This window comes from Oreochromis aureus, linkage group 11 (assembly GCF_013358895.1).
Source record: "Oreochromis aureus strain Israel breed Guangdong linkage group 11, ZZ_aureus, whole genome shotgun sequence".
In the NCBI taxonomy this organism is placed as follows: Eukaryota; Metazoa; Chordata; class Actinopteri; order Cichliformes; family Cichlidae; genus Oreochromis; species Oreochromis aureus.
This window is the reverse complement of record NC_052952.1, coordinates 29,145,515-29,160,155: the sequence shown is the minus strand read 5'-3', so window position 1 is coordinate 29,160,155 and position 14,641 is coordinate 29,145,515. Positions and strand designations below refer to the sequence as shown.

The 14,641-nt window shown below is 39.0% G+C and overlaps 1 long non-coding RNA gene across 2 annotated transcripts in view; it reads right to left on the bottom strand.

Annotated features, from left to right (window-relative positions):
* LOC120442686 overlaps positions 1-14,641 on the bottom strand; it is a 21,334-nt gene extending 6,693 nt beyond the window's left edge. The window contains exon 1 of one of the 2 annotated variants that reach the window (XR_005614864.1): positions 14,418-14,641. This is a non-coding gene — a long non-coding RNA (uncharacterized LOC120442686). The remainder of the gene's footprint in view (positions 1-14,417) is intronic. The other variant, XR_005614863.1, reaches the window with a different exon arrangement.

Below are 14,641 nucleotides of genomic sequence, written 5' to 3'. Positions count from 1 at the left end.
TATAAACATATAAGAGTAGGAACAGACCAGCCGTAAGACTGAGCACGCTCTGTTCAACCATTTAATTAAACCTGAACATGTTTGTTTGGCGGCAGCCCGCTGAAAGCTTCTCTTCATTACATCATCAGACAACTCAGTTTTTCAGAAAATACAGAGGAAATTACACGGTTAAAAAGGTACACAAAAGGTTCAACAAGGTGTTGTAGGGATATTTCCTTCTATTGCTTCATATAGTTACATTTTCATTCAATGCTTTCTTGGGGAAAAAGTGTTTATTGAACCTTCTGAGAAAAATATGAGTTTTAATTTGTATAATATTTGCTACAGCCAACGTTTTTCTAGATCACACTGATGCAGAAGCCTTGAAACCCCTTGAAAACTTGGATATCAAATATGATAAACTTGGTGTTACAGGATTAATAACAGATCACAGATTTATTCCATTTACATACACTCACCAGCCACTTTATTAGTTACATGTTCCTGAAGCGGACTGCCTTAATTCTTCAACAAAGGTGCTGGAAACATTACTCAGAGATGTTTGTCCATATTGAAAAAAAAAAAAAAAAAAAATAGCACCACACAGTTGCTGCGGATTCGTTGGCTGCACATCCATGATGTGAATCTCTCGTTCCACTACATCCCCAAAGTGCTCTATTGAGTACATTGAACTCATTGTCATGTTTAAGACACCAGTTTGAGATGATGTGAGCTTTGCAACATGGTGCATTATCCTGCTGGAAGCTGCCATCACAAGATATGGTCATACCTTTATGTGTGCCTAATGGTCAACAGCAATACTCAGGCAGGCTGTGGTGGTTAAATACCACCACATCTGAATGTCGCAGCAGGAACTGAAACTTATGAGACCAGGCAATCTTCCACCGTCTAGTTTTGCTAAGCTTGTAGATTCAGTTTCCTGTTCTTAGCTGAGAGAAGTGACACCCTAACTGATTGTTCTGCTGCTGTAGCCAATCTGCTTCAGGGTTTGACTTGTTGTGCTTTCAGAAATGCTCTTCTGCATACCTGTTAGCTCAAAATCCTCTGACATCAACAGAACTGCTGTTTACTGGGACCATTAATCCCAGAGATGGCGGTGTGGGGGAAAAAAATCCCAGCAGCTCGGCAGTTTGTGAAACAACCTCACCATTTACAGAGTCACCTAAACATGTAGTAATGCTACAATCCATGTAGTTGCTGCATTGTGGCTAATTAGATAGTCACATTACCGAACAGTTTGGAAGTAGGTGTAAAGCTACGTGGAAGTTTGGCCTAATTTGCTGCATAGTGAATTTTCATGCCTGGACTCTTGTAGCCATCACCTCTCTGCCCTCTGATGTCACCGTTGAGAACCAATGATGCGGACTAGTCAGTTTCTATTAGTTCATTTTGGTAAGACATGAGTACAGGATGTGAGGTCTCAGCCCTTTCTTCTCACAAGCACCGAAGTTTTCTTTTATTTTGTTCTAACAGTTAACGAATAACAGAGTTTGTGTACAATTTTTGAGCATGACATTTTGTCAGACATACACACTGAAGCGAGATCGATCAACTGCAGACCAGACAACAAACGACGGAGGCACCAGACAAGTGCAATCAAACGATGAGTTTGTTAACACAGGAGAGGAAACATCAGCATATGGTTTCCTCTGACAAAAATACATTGAATGCTGGTTTTATAGCATAGAAAATTAACGCCCACACATACACGTCAATACAGGTCAAAAATACATTGTTTACAGACATGAGCACATCTCGTACATCTTAATAACTATAAACAGACATGTAACTTCTCTTTTCTATAACACCTGCCTTTTAAGGTAATAAACTTCAAGCTTCGGGATCGTTAAGAGCTAATAATTGACCCTCATCACCAATCACTAAGTAAACAGAATTGGCGCAGGTCTCAAAAAGAAGCAGAAGACACTGGGGCCTTCGCTCAGGCCTGTTGCTAGATTTAATGTGTATTGTAATCATGCATGCAATTAACCTGCTATGTTCTCATCTTCCCTCAACATGTATCACCTGGACACTCTCACCAGTGAAGCTTAAAACCCTCTTGGATGGAACATCAACTCTAAACAAGCACAGATATGCAATGTGTATGAACTGAACTCAACCTGTGAACAAACATATTCAATGCAATATGAACCCTATAAGAAATATTACTGATAAAATAATGCTGTAAAACATGTTATTAATGCATTTATCATAAGGCAGGTTATATGGCAGCAATAAAAGAATCTCTGAACCCCAACAACACACACACAAACAAGTTTTTCCAAAAGGTTACATACATTTATTATTGTCCTGACTGCAAGATTTAATGAAGAGACAAAAACAATGTAGGAAAAACTAACCAGTTTTCTGAGTGACCTTAAACTTAATTTGAAATTTTTGTACCCTTCAGCCGTTGCTCACTTGCACTGATCTGCTGACCGGGCTGCTGGGAATGAAGTGTCAGGGATGGGCCCTCAGTGTCCACCCACTCAGAAACTGCCACTAAGAAAACATCAAAATGAGGGGTGCTGTCATGACCTTCATTTTGTCAATTACAATTTAGACAAAGGAAAATAGTGACCTCCCACACAGCCTCTTTGCATTTCCATAAATGGGACTAAGTTTATATTTACTGAGTTTACAAGCTTGTTGTTTCCATGACTTCCTTGTCCTATACACATGTCAGCCAGATGTGCTTTGGACAGTCTCTCTGAATGACAGTTTTGACTACATGGGTACCACAGAGAGTCTCTCTTTCAGTCAAAACAAACTTCTGTGTTCCCCAGTTTCTATTAATGGCAAAAAAGAAAAGTATAATGAAAACTTCTGAAAGAAATTTTGACTCTTGACTCTGTGTTTGTGTGTGTGAAGGCTAAACTATACAGGCAGACGGTGAGGAGGCTTTTGAAAGGACCCAGGAGACGGTAATTATACTGACTGACAGAAGAGTGTGCCGTGAGCCTGAACTCTCTCATGGCCTAATGACGCCACAGCCATTATAACATCTTCACCGAGCGATCCCAATGAGTCACGCCTATTCTCTGACACCGGAACATCGCAACGCCCGTGTGTGAAATCGAGTTTAAATGGAAATCTGCCTGCATTTAAGAGGACACTTGTGGCCCCCTGAGAATGACTGACAACTGGCAATTTAGACTTAATGGACCATAAAGCTGCTACCTACCTGTGTTTTATACCTCATATCACTGTTGAACATAATCTGAATCATTTCAGCTGTTAGTTTATTCCCCTGACAAAGGCCCAGAAAAATAAACCAGCATATTTACACAAATTTAAATCATTTTCCTGCAACAAGAATGTGTTTCCAGAGCTTTTCCTGTATACCAAAAGGAAGTTATCTTTGTTTAGTTTTAGTTTCTTTTTCTTTTTTTAAATTTCTTTGAAAAAAAACAAAAACCACTCATCATTAGAGCCGTTTTCATCTTTGCATTGATACTTTAGGTTGTACATAAATGTCATCTTTTAGTCCTCATTTAAAGAAAAACAGTAAAGTGAACAAAATCTCATCTTAATTAAATCTGTAATTATCTCATTAAAGAATAAACAATTTCCTGTCCCACCAGTCAGCAAACACTATGATGATGTTTTACACCAAAGACAGTGTATACCCGCTGCAATTAAAAAAATATTTATCCAGGTACGCCTGCAGCCAGCAGAGAAGTCTACATTAAGTAAAGGGAGCTTCATGGAAGTGCACAAATTTTGGACTGAGACCTGACTGAACAGCATCTTCAATACACACGTTCTTTAAATCCTAGGACAGCTAATCAAAAGGCATCTAGCCGTCTGGTTGTGGGCACCCCCACCCCCCTTACTTTAATATTCCCGGTCACAATGGAGCGGTCAGTTTTTTTTTTTTTTTTTTTTTTTTTTTAACCTGTCCCGTTTGGTTCTTTTGCCATCAGAATTATTGTCTAAAGGCGAAGAAAGATGCCCAACGGATTTACTTTACCAAATGGACCATCCCAGCCTTGCCGTAATGGTCCATTTGATTCAGCTTTATTGTTTATTTTATTTTCACTTGCTGAATACGGGACAGACTTGACTGGTGGAAAGAAAGGGAGAAAGAAAGAGGAAAAAAAAAAAAAAAAAAAAAAAAAAAAAAACCTGAGAAGAGGGACGGGGAAAAGGGCAAAAAACAAAACCAACAGAATAAGCAGACAAAAATACATATATCGATCACCTGGATCACCTGTTGAGAAAGAAAAAGAAAGCAAGCAGAAAAAAACGAGAGTAATAAACAAGATCACAATGATATATGGGAATATGACAGTAAATACTAAATATTAAACATTATTGTGCAGCACGTGAGATCGACAGCGCACAGTGTGCTTTGAGGTAGGAGCCAAAAAGGGTGTAGTTTGTGTGTGTGACCACCCGTGTGTGCACCTGTGAGCATGAACGCGCTTGTTTTTAAAAGGTTCCTTCATGTAATGATCTGCTAGAGGGTGTGGGGGCCACTGGCCCGTCCTCCAGGGCATGAAGCAGGTATGGAGGAGATCAAAACTCCAGACATCCAGAGGCCCCCAGAACACAAGAGACCAAGGAAGACCAACAGAGGGCAGCAGCGCCACTATACCAGAAAGAGCTGAGGAGAGTCCCAGATGAGGGGTCACTCAGCAGCCGCGGAGCAGAAGCCAGGGGGTTGCAGTGACGTGCCCGTGAGCTCCGCCCGGCAGCCAGCTGTGCCTGAGTGACCGAGCCCGGGCCGAGGCCAAGGGCACCCCATCCCGAAGTGGCCCGAGCGAGCCCCAGGCTCCATGCCCCGATAAGCAGCCGCCAAGGAGTGGGCGGTGGGTACCTGGGCGCCCACCCCCGGACACAAAGAACCACCAACGCACCGATGTCTGAGGGCGTCTGCCACCGGCAGAGCGGTCAGTTTTAACAGCTCTTAAATTAACATAACAAACATTTTTCATCACCAAATTCAGTTCAGTGGGTAGTTCAATTGGTTGTTCACTGAGTTGTTTACTGAGTGGTTCAGTGGTCATTCAGTGGGCCATTCAATGGGTCAGAGGCAAAAGGGGGTGGATTCCAATTCATTTCCTATGGCGGTCACTTTTGAATGGGAACACCACAGATGTAACAAAGTTGATTAAAACACTCAAAATTCAATGAAAGAGCTGCTCATCACTTTTATATGTTCAAGTGCATAGTGTGGAGGATGTCATAAGGCCTTGAGGCAATCGGATGTAAAACACAATATTTATTAGTGTTTTAATTTGTAAATCGGTCAGATTTGACCCGAACACAAGAGGAAGGCTAGAAAGACCATAAGGTTGCAGGTACAATTGTGCAAAACAGGAAGTTCTCACAGGACTCTATTCTTGAGCTGTCAAAGAGATGGCCGGATATCTGAATCTAGAATGCTTTTAGTTGACCACGAACTCTTCTGCATACCAAAGGCTACAAGGTTCCCAGGTCCTGTGGCTGCAACAACCCAAATCTTCACCCCTCTGCTACCATGCTTGTCAATTAGCATGAAGCGTTTGTCTTGATATGCTGTGTTTAATTTTTGCTTTGCATGATGACAAAACATCTGTCCAAAGCAGATCTCTAATCAGACCAAGTCTTGTCTTTGCACCACTTCCAAGCACTTTGCAACTTGTTCTCTGATGTGCGCTTTTCTCTTATTTTTGTATACATTTCTCGTTTCGACATATCCCTCTTGGTTGTGTACATTTCTCCTGTTTGCCATTTATTCCTGCTGTACAATGACAATAAAGGGCTATTCTATCTTCTATTCTGTTATATCATTCCAGTAGTCTTGTGGTTTGCAAAACCAAGCCATGCTGCCATGTTATATTAGGGATTCCAACTTTTTTCCCAGCAGTGCTTTCAAACAAGCTGTACTTGTTCAATCTTTATCTAATTGTATTATCATAAAAGTCTGAGCTATAGCTCTTGGGGTTTTTTTGCAGTTCCTCTGAGCATTGCATGGTCTGACTTTAGTCCATTCCTGAACAGACACCTGAACGCTCCAAACCACGAAAACTTCTGGTTTTATAGAAGTGATCACACTTGCTGATCAAGTATACTTGCTTAGCAGGTTAGCTGTTACTTACCTCTTAATTCCTACAGAAGCAATAAGAGTGTATTTAGTCTTTCAAAAGACATTAAAGAGTCCTGTTAAATCCTTTTTTGCTCCTCCACCACAGGACTGTATAGCTCAGAAAGAAAGATAAGGACAACTACTTCTACTGTGCCACAGTGTGCCAGCAAGTTTCTGTGACCGTGCCAAGTTTCACTTTTTTCTTTTCTTAACATGAAAGTCACCTTTAGTTAGTGTTATAATACACTGGCAGAGATCAGTGTGCACTGCAGAATAACAAGTGCACCATGAACCAAAAAGTACTTCAAATTCAGCTCCATATGATAATTTTTACAGACAGGGAAGGTGAGAGGATGATTGAGATGATGGAACAGCAAAATATTTGGTTCAACTTTGGTTAAAAGGGGGGGGTTGAGAGTTTTTTTTTTTTGTTGTTGTTGTTAAAGAAACCATAGTTCAACCACTCAGCCTTACCAGGACACAGAGAAAGCCTTTAATGCAGTCAAAACCATAACAAAAGAACATTTTCTGTGTCGGTGTGAATCCGGCCCGTCTCTGAATGAGCTCCTGATTGGACTCTGTTCTGCAGAGTGTGCCGTGGAGAGCTAAGCCGTGTGGCTAATAAGTGGTTATCAAACAGCCATTATACTAGAAGTAATTTCAGCCCAGCGTCATCAAGCTTTAATATGAAAATGCTGCTAAAAGAAATCACAGCCAACCACCAGTAACGATTCATTATTCACCCATCAGCCTCACTGTTCTCCAACAAGGATGATCTCCAGCATTCGCAAGGATTTTTTTTTCCTTTTTAAAATCATTTGTTGGCAGGAGTGGGTACCAATTTACATTCAAATTTTAGATGAATATTATGTTTCATTCAATGGAGAGTTAAATATTACTTTAAATTCCAGTTTTCTATGCATATTGATTTTTCTTGGAGAGATGAAGGCCTTTCAGTTTTGTTTCTGCACTTGATCTTTGCAAAGTTTCATACCCGTGGGCAACTCGTACCTCAGAAAACAACCAAAATGAAATGCAATGACTTCAGTGTGGAGTACGTGCCTACAGAAAAGGACAAAGTAATCTTAAAACTTTTAAACGAATGCAAATCAATAAAGTCATCAAATAGTTAAGATCTCCAATCTATTGATTCGTACTGCTGAATATGAAATTTTCATCACTTTGGTCTCATATCTACTGCTTCCTCCAGCTGGCACAGTTAATAAAGGGTCAGTACGCCTTTTTCAACCACATTTACTGAACAGTCAAATGTTAAGCAGGATGGTGCACACGATAACATTAGGCGGAGCAGTGTGGAGGGTGGATCTAAGAGAGGTTGCAGTGGAGGCAGGACGAATGATTCATTATAATTTCTCTACTTTTACAGTAATTCAACTTATTTCTCATTTTGTTATGAGGTCAGTTTTATATTGCAGTTTTTTATATATATACCTTATTTGTTTTAGCATAACTAATACCACATTATCCAAATTTCATTTGAACTTAATTTAACATAATATTTTTTTTCTATTAAATATAAATTATTGAGATGTTAGGTAATGTGTTGTGCGCCCTTTATTTAGATTTAGATTCTAAAATATATTATACCTCTATGAGATGTAAGGAAATGATCTAAGTCATTTGTAAAATAAATAAAAAGCCCTAACATGTAATCTTAAATACTTATTTTGTTAAATCTAACCAACTGGGAAAATTAGTTGAAAAATAATGAGTTAACTTTTTCACTAAACGACTTATTTTCCATGACTTTAGTGGTTGCAGGATGAGGTCAAACTTTTTCTGTGGTATTGAAAATGGTACTGAATATTTTCCTGGGTATTGTTATCGAGTCTGAATCTCTAGCATTGTGACAACTATAGTACCCATATACACAAAACGAATACTTTCAAATTTCAAAGGGAAAAAAAAAGTCTGGGTTGGTGGTGGAGTGAATCATTTAAGTGCTTTTACCACAGACCCAAATTTGTGTTTTCAGTGTCACAAAGTTTCAGGTTACTTTGGTTAGTTTTATGCGTTCAACCCAACGTGTTTAGAGTTTTATTAAAAAAAGAAAATAGTGTATTCCCAGACTGGTTGACAAGTGGCCACTAGAGGTTTCTGGATGTTGTTAGTTGCAGAGAAGATTGTAAGTAGTTTTTTGATGCACAATTACTTTGGCTGCAGGTTGCTGCAGTTGCCCATAGTTTGCATGGAAATGCTTATCTGCAAACACTCCTCAACCACTCAGTGAAACTTGAAAAATTGCAAGAGAAACTGAAAACTGTGAAGATTTGCCTTCAAAGTAAAAGATAGTGAGTTCCATTAAAACCAATTTCACATAGTGAAATTACCAAATTTGAAATTAAATGTTTGTCACACTGACATTAGTTGTTCAACCTCGCCAATCTTAGTTCCACTTTCTGCGGGAGAGGCACTGCATAAACCCACAGTCTTCACACAAGGCAGACGCTTCATAAGGAGCTGATTTTATTACAGCAACGTCTTCTACTGCAGGTTTAACAGGTAGTCACTGAAGGTTCAAAACATGTCAGTGGGTTGTGGCGTGAAAAGCACACTTATTTTATCAGGTACTTGATCTGCCAGTTGAAAGTCATGCTGGCTGTTTGTTGGATGGTTAATAAGGATATAAGGATGCTCCAGTGTATCCATAGCTTAACTATAGCCCCAGAACTTATAGACCATAACAGTAAGAACAATGGTAGTCTTTTTAAGAAAAAATAAGAATTTCTCGAGCTTTAATATAAGGCATTTATCTTCTAAAAGATGTTTTTTAGAAATAGGAAATAGGATACTGCTTTTAGTCTTTTAGTCTTTAGCTGTCAGATTTGTGAATTAACATTCAGCAGCTGCAGCTTCACAATCAGACCTCAGAGTCATAGCTGTCACAAAGTGGTGATAGCATCCAAATAAATAAATGAACCAACAGTACACAACTGTGATAAAAACAACTTTGGCTGAGCAGGAATGTACACACAGTATGAGGACACTGCAGTCTGGGTCTGGCTTCCCAGAGGACTGGAGACTGCTACAGCTTCATATTGATGTTAATGGTTACTAATGACAGGCCTGAATTTATTGGTTTAAAGTCTGAAGGACTTTCAAACTTTATGATAAATTACCACTTGTTCTGGTTTTATAATACATCTATTAAAAAACCCAGAAAATCTTCTATTTAATTTTTGATTGTTTTGAACTGAACATCTCTGGTGGGACATTGTGATGATCATTTAGTTAAAGTACCAATAAAATTCAGCCAATAAAAAAAAAAAGAAACACACTCAGATGAGCTTAGAGCACTTCATTTCCAATTTTCATTCGAGCTGCCATTCTGGTTTTCAATTTCAAAAACTGTGTCAACATTTAATAAAATCATTTCCAAGCCAATTTAATTTAAGGCCTCGCACTAGAGACATCTGTACAGCTGTGGGAACATGTCTACTCTAAAAAAAAACTGATGATCAATATTGACTTGAGTAGAACTCATGTACAAGTTATTTAGAAATGGAAATGATCTTATCTTCTAGAAAAGTCGTCTTTGCACTGATGCAATTTCCACTGCAAGACTGCAAACTTCTCCTGAGCTTTATGAACAATGTGATAGGAATGATAAATTAAATAGACCCTTTTCTGCTCATTTCTAGCCCCCCATTTTTTATTCATGGACTCCACTGCAGTAGTACTGCATGACTTACAAGTCAAAATAATCCCTGTATAGGTCAAACGAGGACTCAGTTCATCCAGTTTGTGAAATAAGTTGCTTAACAAACTTTCTTCTGATTGGCTGCCCCTGAGAAGAGCACGTGAGCGGGGCTTTTTCGCTCAAAACTCAAGCTGTATGCCTGAGATTGCAGCAACTCATTGCATTTATGCATGTAGACATGGTCAAAGCATCACAATGGGGTAAAAAAGCGATTGAAATGACTGAGTGAGGCATGGTTGTTGGAGCTAGACTAGATGGTCTGAGTATTTTTAGAAACTGCTCACCTACTGGAATTTTTCCCCATATAACCATCTCTACAATTTACAGCAAATAGACCAAAATGGAGAAAATATCCAGTTTTTAAAGTGGGAGAGGAGAATGGTCAGACTGGTCAAACAAAGGCTTCATCCTGTTTAAAGGGGTTTTTCCTTCCCACTGCTGCAAAGGCCTCAAAAGGGTTTTAGATTGTTGGAGTTTTCCATTTAACTTCGTAGAAGCCTCACTCTGCAGTATAAGGTGCCTTGAGATTACTGTTGTTGTGAATTGGCGCTACATAAATGAAACTGAAATCACCAGTTTTATTTATTCATCATGTTTTGTATCAAGAGTTCAGGCTGCTGGTGTTTGTGTAGTGGTCTGGTGGACCCTTCACTGTCACACTTTGAGCCCTTCAACACCAGCCGAGTATGAATAATACAGCCTACAAGAGTATTATTACTATTATCTATATATAATAGAAAATAAGGAAAAGTATGTTAAGTCTCCTTTAATATATTTTTAATACAAAACTTAATGAAGACTTTCACCATGAGGTGGCAGTATTTTACCAAAACGTATCCACCTCAACCAACATTAACTTCTTCGGTGTACTTGTGAAGTTTTCGCGTTGCCATCTTGAAACTAATTCCTAAACTTTTGACTAATTTGATGTTTCTGTGTTGAAGATTTTACAAAGTGTCTCATTTGTGCTCTTCTGCTTATCAAAATAGGTTGGTTGATCTTTACTGCCATTGTTTTAATGTTGAGCTAACACTAGCTTCAGTAAGGCTGCTATGCCTCATGTTAGACTCATTGGATGCTACACTAAAAATGTACATTTAAACATGCAAGAGGTGACTGCCAGATAAATGAGTATTAGTATTGGGGTGTGTGTGTGTGTGTGTCTGGGGATTTGTCATAATTCATTATTTGTACATCAAATTAGAGGTTGAGCTAAATAATTTGCTGCCTAGCTTCAATTACCTCGACCATCGCTGTGATCTTGTCTTTCTGAATCTCTACTTTAGTGTTTTGTTCCCTAATTATGCATAAAACCTCATTTGTTCTGGGAAGGGGAAACAAGGAACATAGATCACAGCTCCATGAGATTTCTGGCCCAGGTTTGTGTTTTTAATTTAATGCTCAGCATCTTTCCCAATAGACATAAGCATACTGTTTGGAAGGATTAATTTTAGAATATTTTTGTAAATGATGTCTTTGAAGATTTAATAATTCCTCAGAGGAATTTAAATTAAATACTGTAATCATGCTGCTCATGCTGCCATTTTACCCAAAGCGTCAAATTCTCCCTTTGTGGCGCTTTGTTTATTTAACAGTTACACAGATATTAAAGTGTAGCATCATTTTAATTCATTTGAGGAATATTGAGTAAGCAAAAAGCAAGAAAAGCAGACAAAACTGCAGTGTCCCAACAATTATTGTCAAATAACAGAAAAAAAAACATCCTCAAAATGGCCATAAAAAACAGAATCACACTATCACCATGAATAAAGTCAATATGATGATTTCTTTCACGTGGTGCCACCTTATCGTTTATCTCAAGCTGCGTCCACAAACAGGCAAGATACCTGCAACTTAGTGCTCAGTAACAAACTAATCAAATGCAAGAATTTCCCTCCCCAAAACTGATGCACAGACTTATTGGATGGTATAGAATCACACATCAGACCATATCATTTGTCTGACAATCCATTAAAAATGCTCCAAATGGCACAAACAGCATGAAAACAGTGTAGAGGTCCAGTTCAGTGACTCCAATTAGCAGAGGTGAAGCCAACAGTGATTGGCTACAGTCCAGAAACCTGCCAATCAAAGCAGCCACACTGCTAACTCCACTGCCCAGGTGTACGAGTCAGAAAATATTAGCTCCCTATACAGTGGTTACGAAGGGGGGAAACTATCATTAGAGGCCTAATATGCATTGGACCTGGGTTTTTTATGCCCTAAGGTTGGCTATTTTAACCGGGAAGTCTCTGGGGATGGATTTGCTTTTGGAGCCAGCCTGAAGTGGCCACTGAGTGCAGTTTTTGGCTCTTTTGCTTTCGCTCCATTTTTCAGTTTGGGGGGTTTTTCACTTGGTCAGATCAGACCCATCTCTGAAGCCTTCATTTTCATTTCAACAACATGCCTGTGAATTTATTCTGATCTTCCGCAGCTGTGATGCTGTCACTGTACAAGATTTTCAAGGTGCTATAATGTCTCATCATCTACAATGACCCTTAAGAAAGCAAAACAAATTGGATATTTGTTGAAGAGGTGCAAAAAAGGAGGATAGATAATGATGTAGCAAATTTCCAGATGCATTATTTATTATAACCACTGTGCTCAAAAATGGTAAGGATGAGAAATGCGTCCAGTTTCAGACTCCATCCAGTGTTAAGTGAATCGTTACTGGCTGAGCCTGCGGCCTCAGTCTGACCTGGAGTTATATCACCCAGCACCGGTGTAACACAGGATTGATATCTCTTTAAAAATAACCATCATGATTACTGCTATTACGCTCCATTATCAGCTTACTAATAGCTACTGCTTGCTTTGATTACTTATCACTCACAGGGATGCTGCAGACAGTGCGATCTTTAAGGCAGACCTAAGCTCAGTGTAAGGTGATCAACTCTCTCATGACTTTCATCTGGAGAGAAATAAATATCACATCGGGAGGGATCATCCAAGGGTGCAGTGTTTGTCTCATAGATGAGGTGAGAGGAAGAGAGAGAGAAACCAGACACTCGTGTCTGGTTTCAGTCTGATACTCATCCATCACTTCTTCTTTAAATAATCCTCTCACACAATGTTAAATTCTTTCTCTTTAGAACTTTCAAAAATAAAAAGCACCTTTATGGCCTCATGCAGCTCTCCTGACTATTAGAGGAGTTTGTAAAACAATATTTCTATTTTGTGAAAAGTTTCTACTCCACCACATCTCTGTAGTGCATCCCAGCTGTCCGAAAGCTTTAGATACTTCATGTACAAAGAATGCTTAAAAAACATAGCGCTGGTTATCATTGTATATATGGTACTGAAAAACTGGCATTTTTAGTGTGCTAATGCACCTGCTACCATTTGTTAGCTACAGCAAACAGGAAACATGGGCTAAACACAGGCACAGCCGGGCCTACTATATTTATTTGATCACTTTAAAAAGACCGCTCTGAAACAAGAAGATGTTTTCTTGTTTAATACCTCCACTCCTCTGTCCTCAGGTCAATCAATTTTCCACCACTAGCTGTCCAGTTTCCTCATATTCTTTAAGTTCACACGACACATCATGCTGCAATATAATAGCCAATAAAGGCTTGTTTTCCCACTCATGCTTATGCTATCAGAGTAATGAAAATAAAAAAAATCACTGTTTGTATTAGGAATGTATACATATTGGTAAGATGTTAATGTTCCCTTTCTGTTCTTTATTTTTATTTTAAATCAGAGTCTGAGCTCATACAGAGTTTAAAAATGCTTTACATGTGACTTGGATAGTGTCAGGAAAAAAAAGAAAGAAAAAAGTCAGAACCAAAGAACTGAATAAATAACAGAGTGGACCACTTGGCAGGTTCTTGATTTTCATGTACTTTGTACGTTGCTGTCATTTCAGAAACATGTTTCACTCTTTAGTCTCTGGACACTAAATAGTTAAAAAAAAAAAAAAAAAAAAAAAAAAAAATCAGAATCCCGTCACAAGTGCAGCTCATATGAAATCTTAGATAAATATCAAATATGCCCCTATAACCTACTTGTGCAATTTCTTTTACGCATGGTGGACTTGCGTAAATCTTCCCGTGTCTGTATTTATGGTTTTAAATCATTTTTAATGCAAAGCAGGAGTTCTGGCATCACAATTTGTCCAGGACTTTATGCCACACTTGGCTTGGTTTAGAAGAGAGACACTGCGTGAAACTGTAGCTGGCACTGAAAGCTACCAGCTGTTAATCTACACAGAGATCAATAGCAGGAAGGTAATAGGAGATAGTATTCAGATAACCTGGCTACAAACACATTGCAAATAAAACTCTGACAGCAGCAGGTTTGTTCACAGCCTGTCTGTGAACCAGAGTTCCCTACAAAACAATATATTACACAAAATTACAATAAAATCTGTCTACAAGCCAAAAATGTTTAAAACACATGAAACGGTGTAGTAGCCACTGACAAATTCATAGCAGGAAGCTGCCATTTAAAAAAAAAAATATTGTAATGGCACACAAAAACAACAAATGACAGGTGGTATTAGCACAATGTAGCACTTAATAAAATGTTAAACCTCATCCTGTCCATTTGAAACTTTTCTTCAACCACACAACACATAAAAAAGCCCCAAGAGGTGGTCACACAAAACAGCCACCTTACCTTAGGCCAGGTCAATGCTGCTTTCACATGAGCAAGCTGAGGGGGAATCCATGGCAGGTGTCATTTAACTGCAGTAATTGTTTACCTGGCGCCAGGCCTGGTGACGTAGAGCTTTGTTGAACAGGTGAGTGGACTGAGGCTTCTGCCAGCTCTGCTTTGCGATCACACTCCACTATGTGACCTTAAAATCCACCTTTTCGATGCTGCCGCTGTCGATTTCTGCA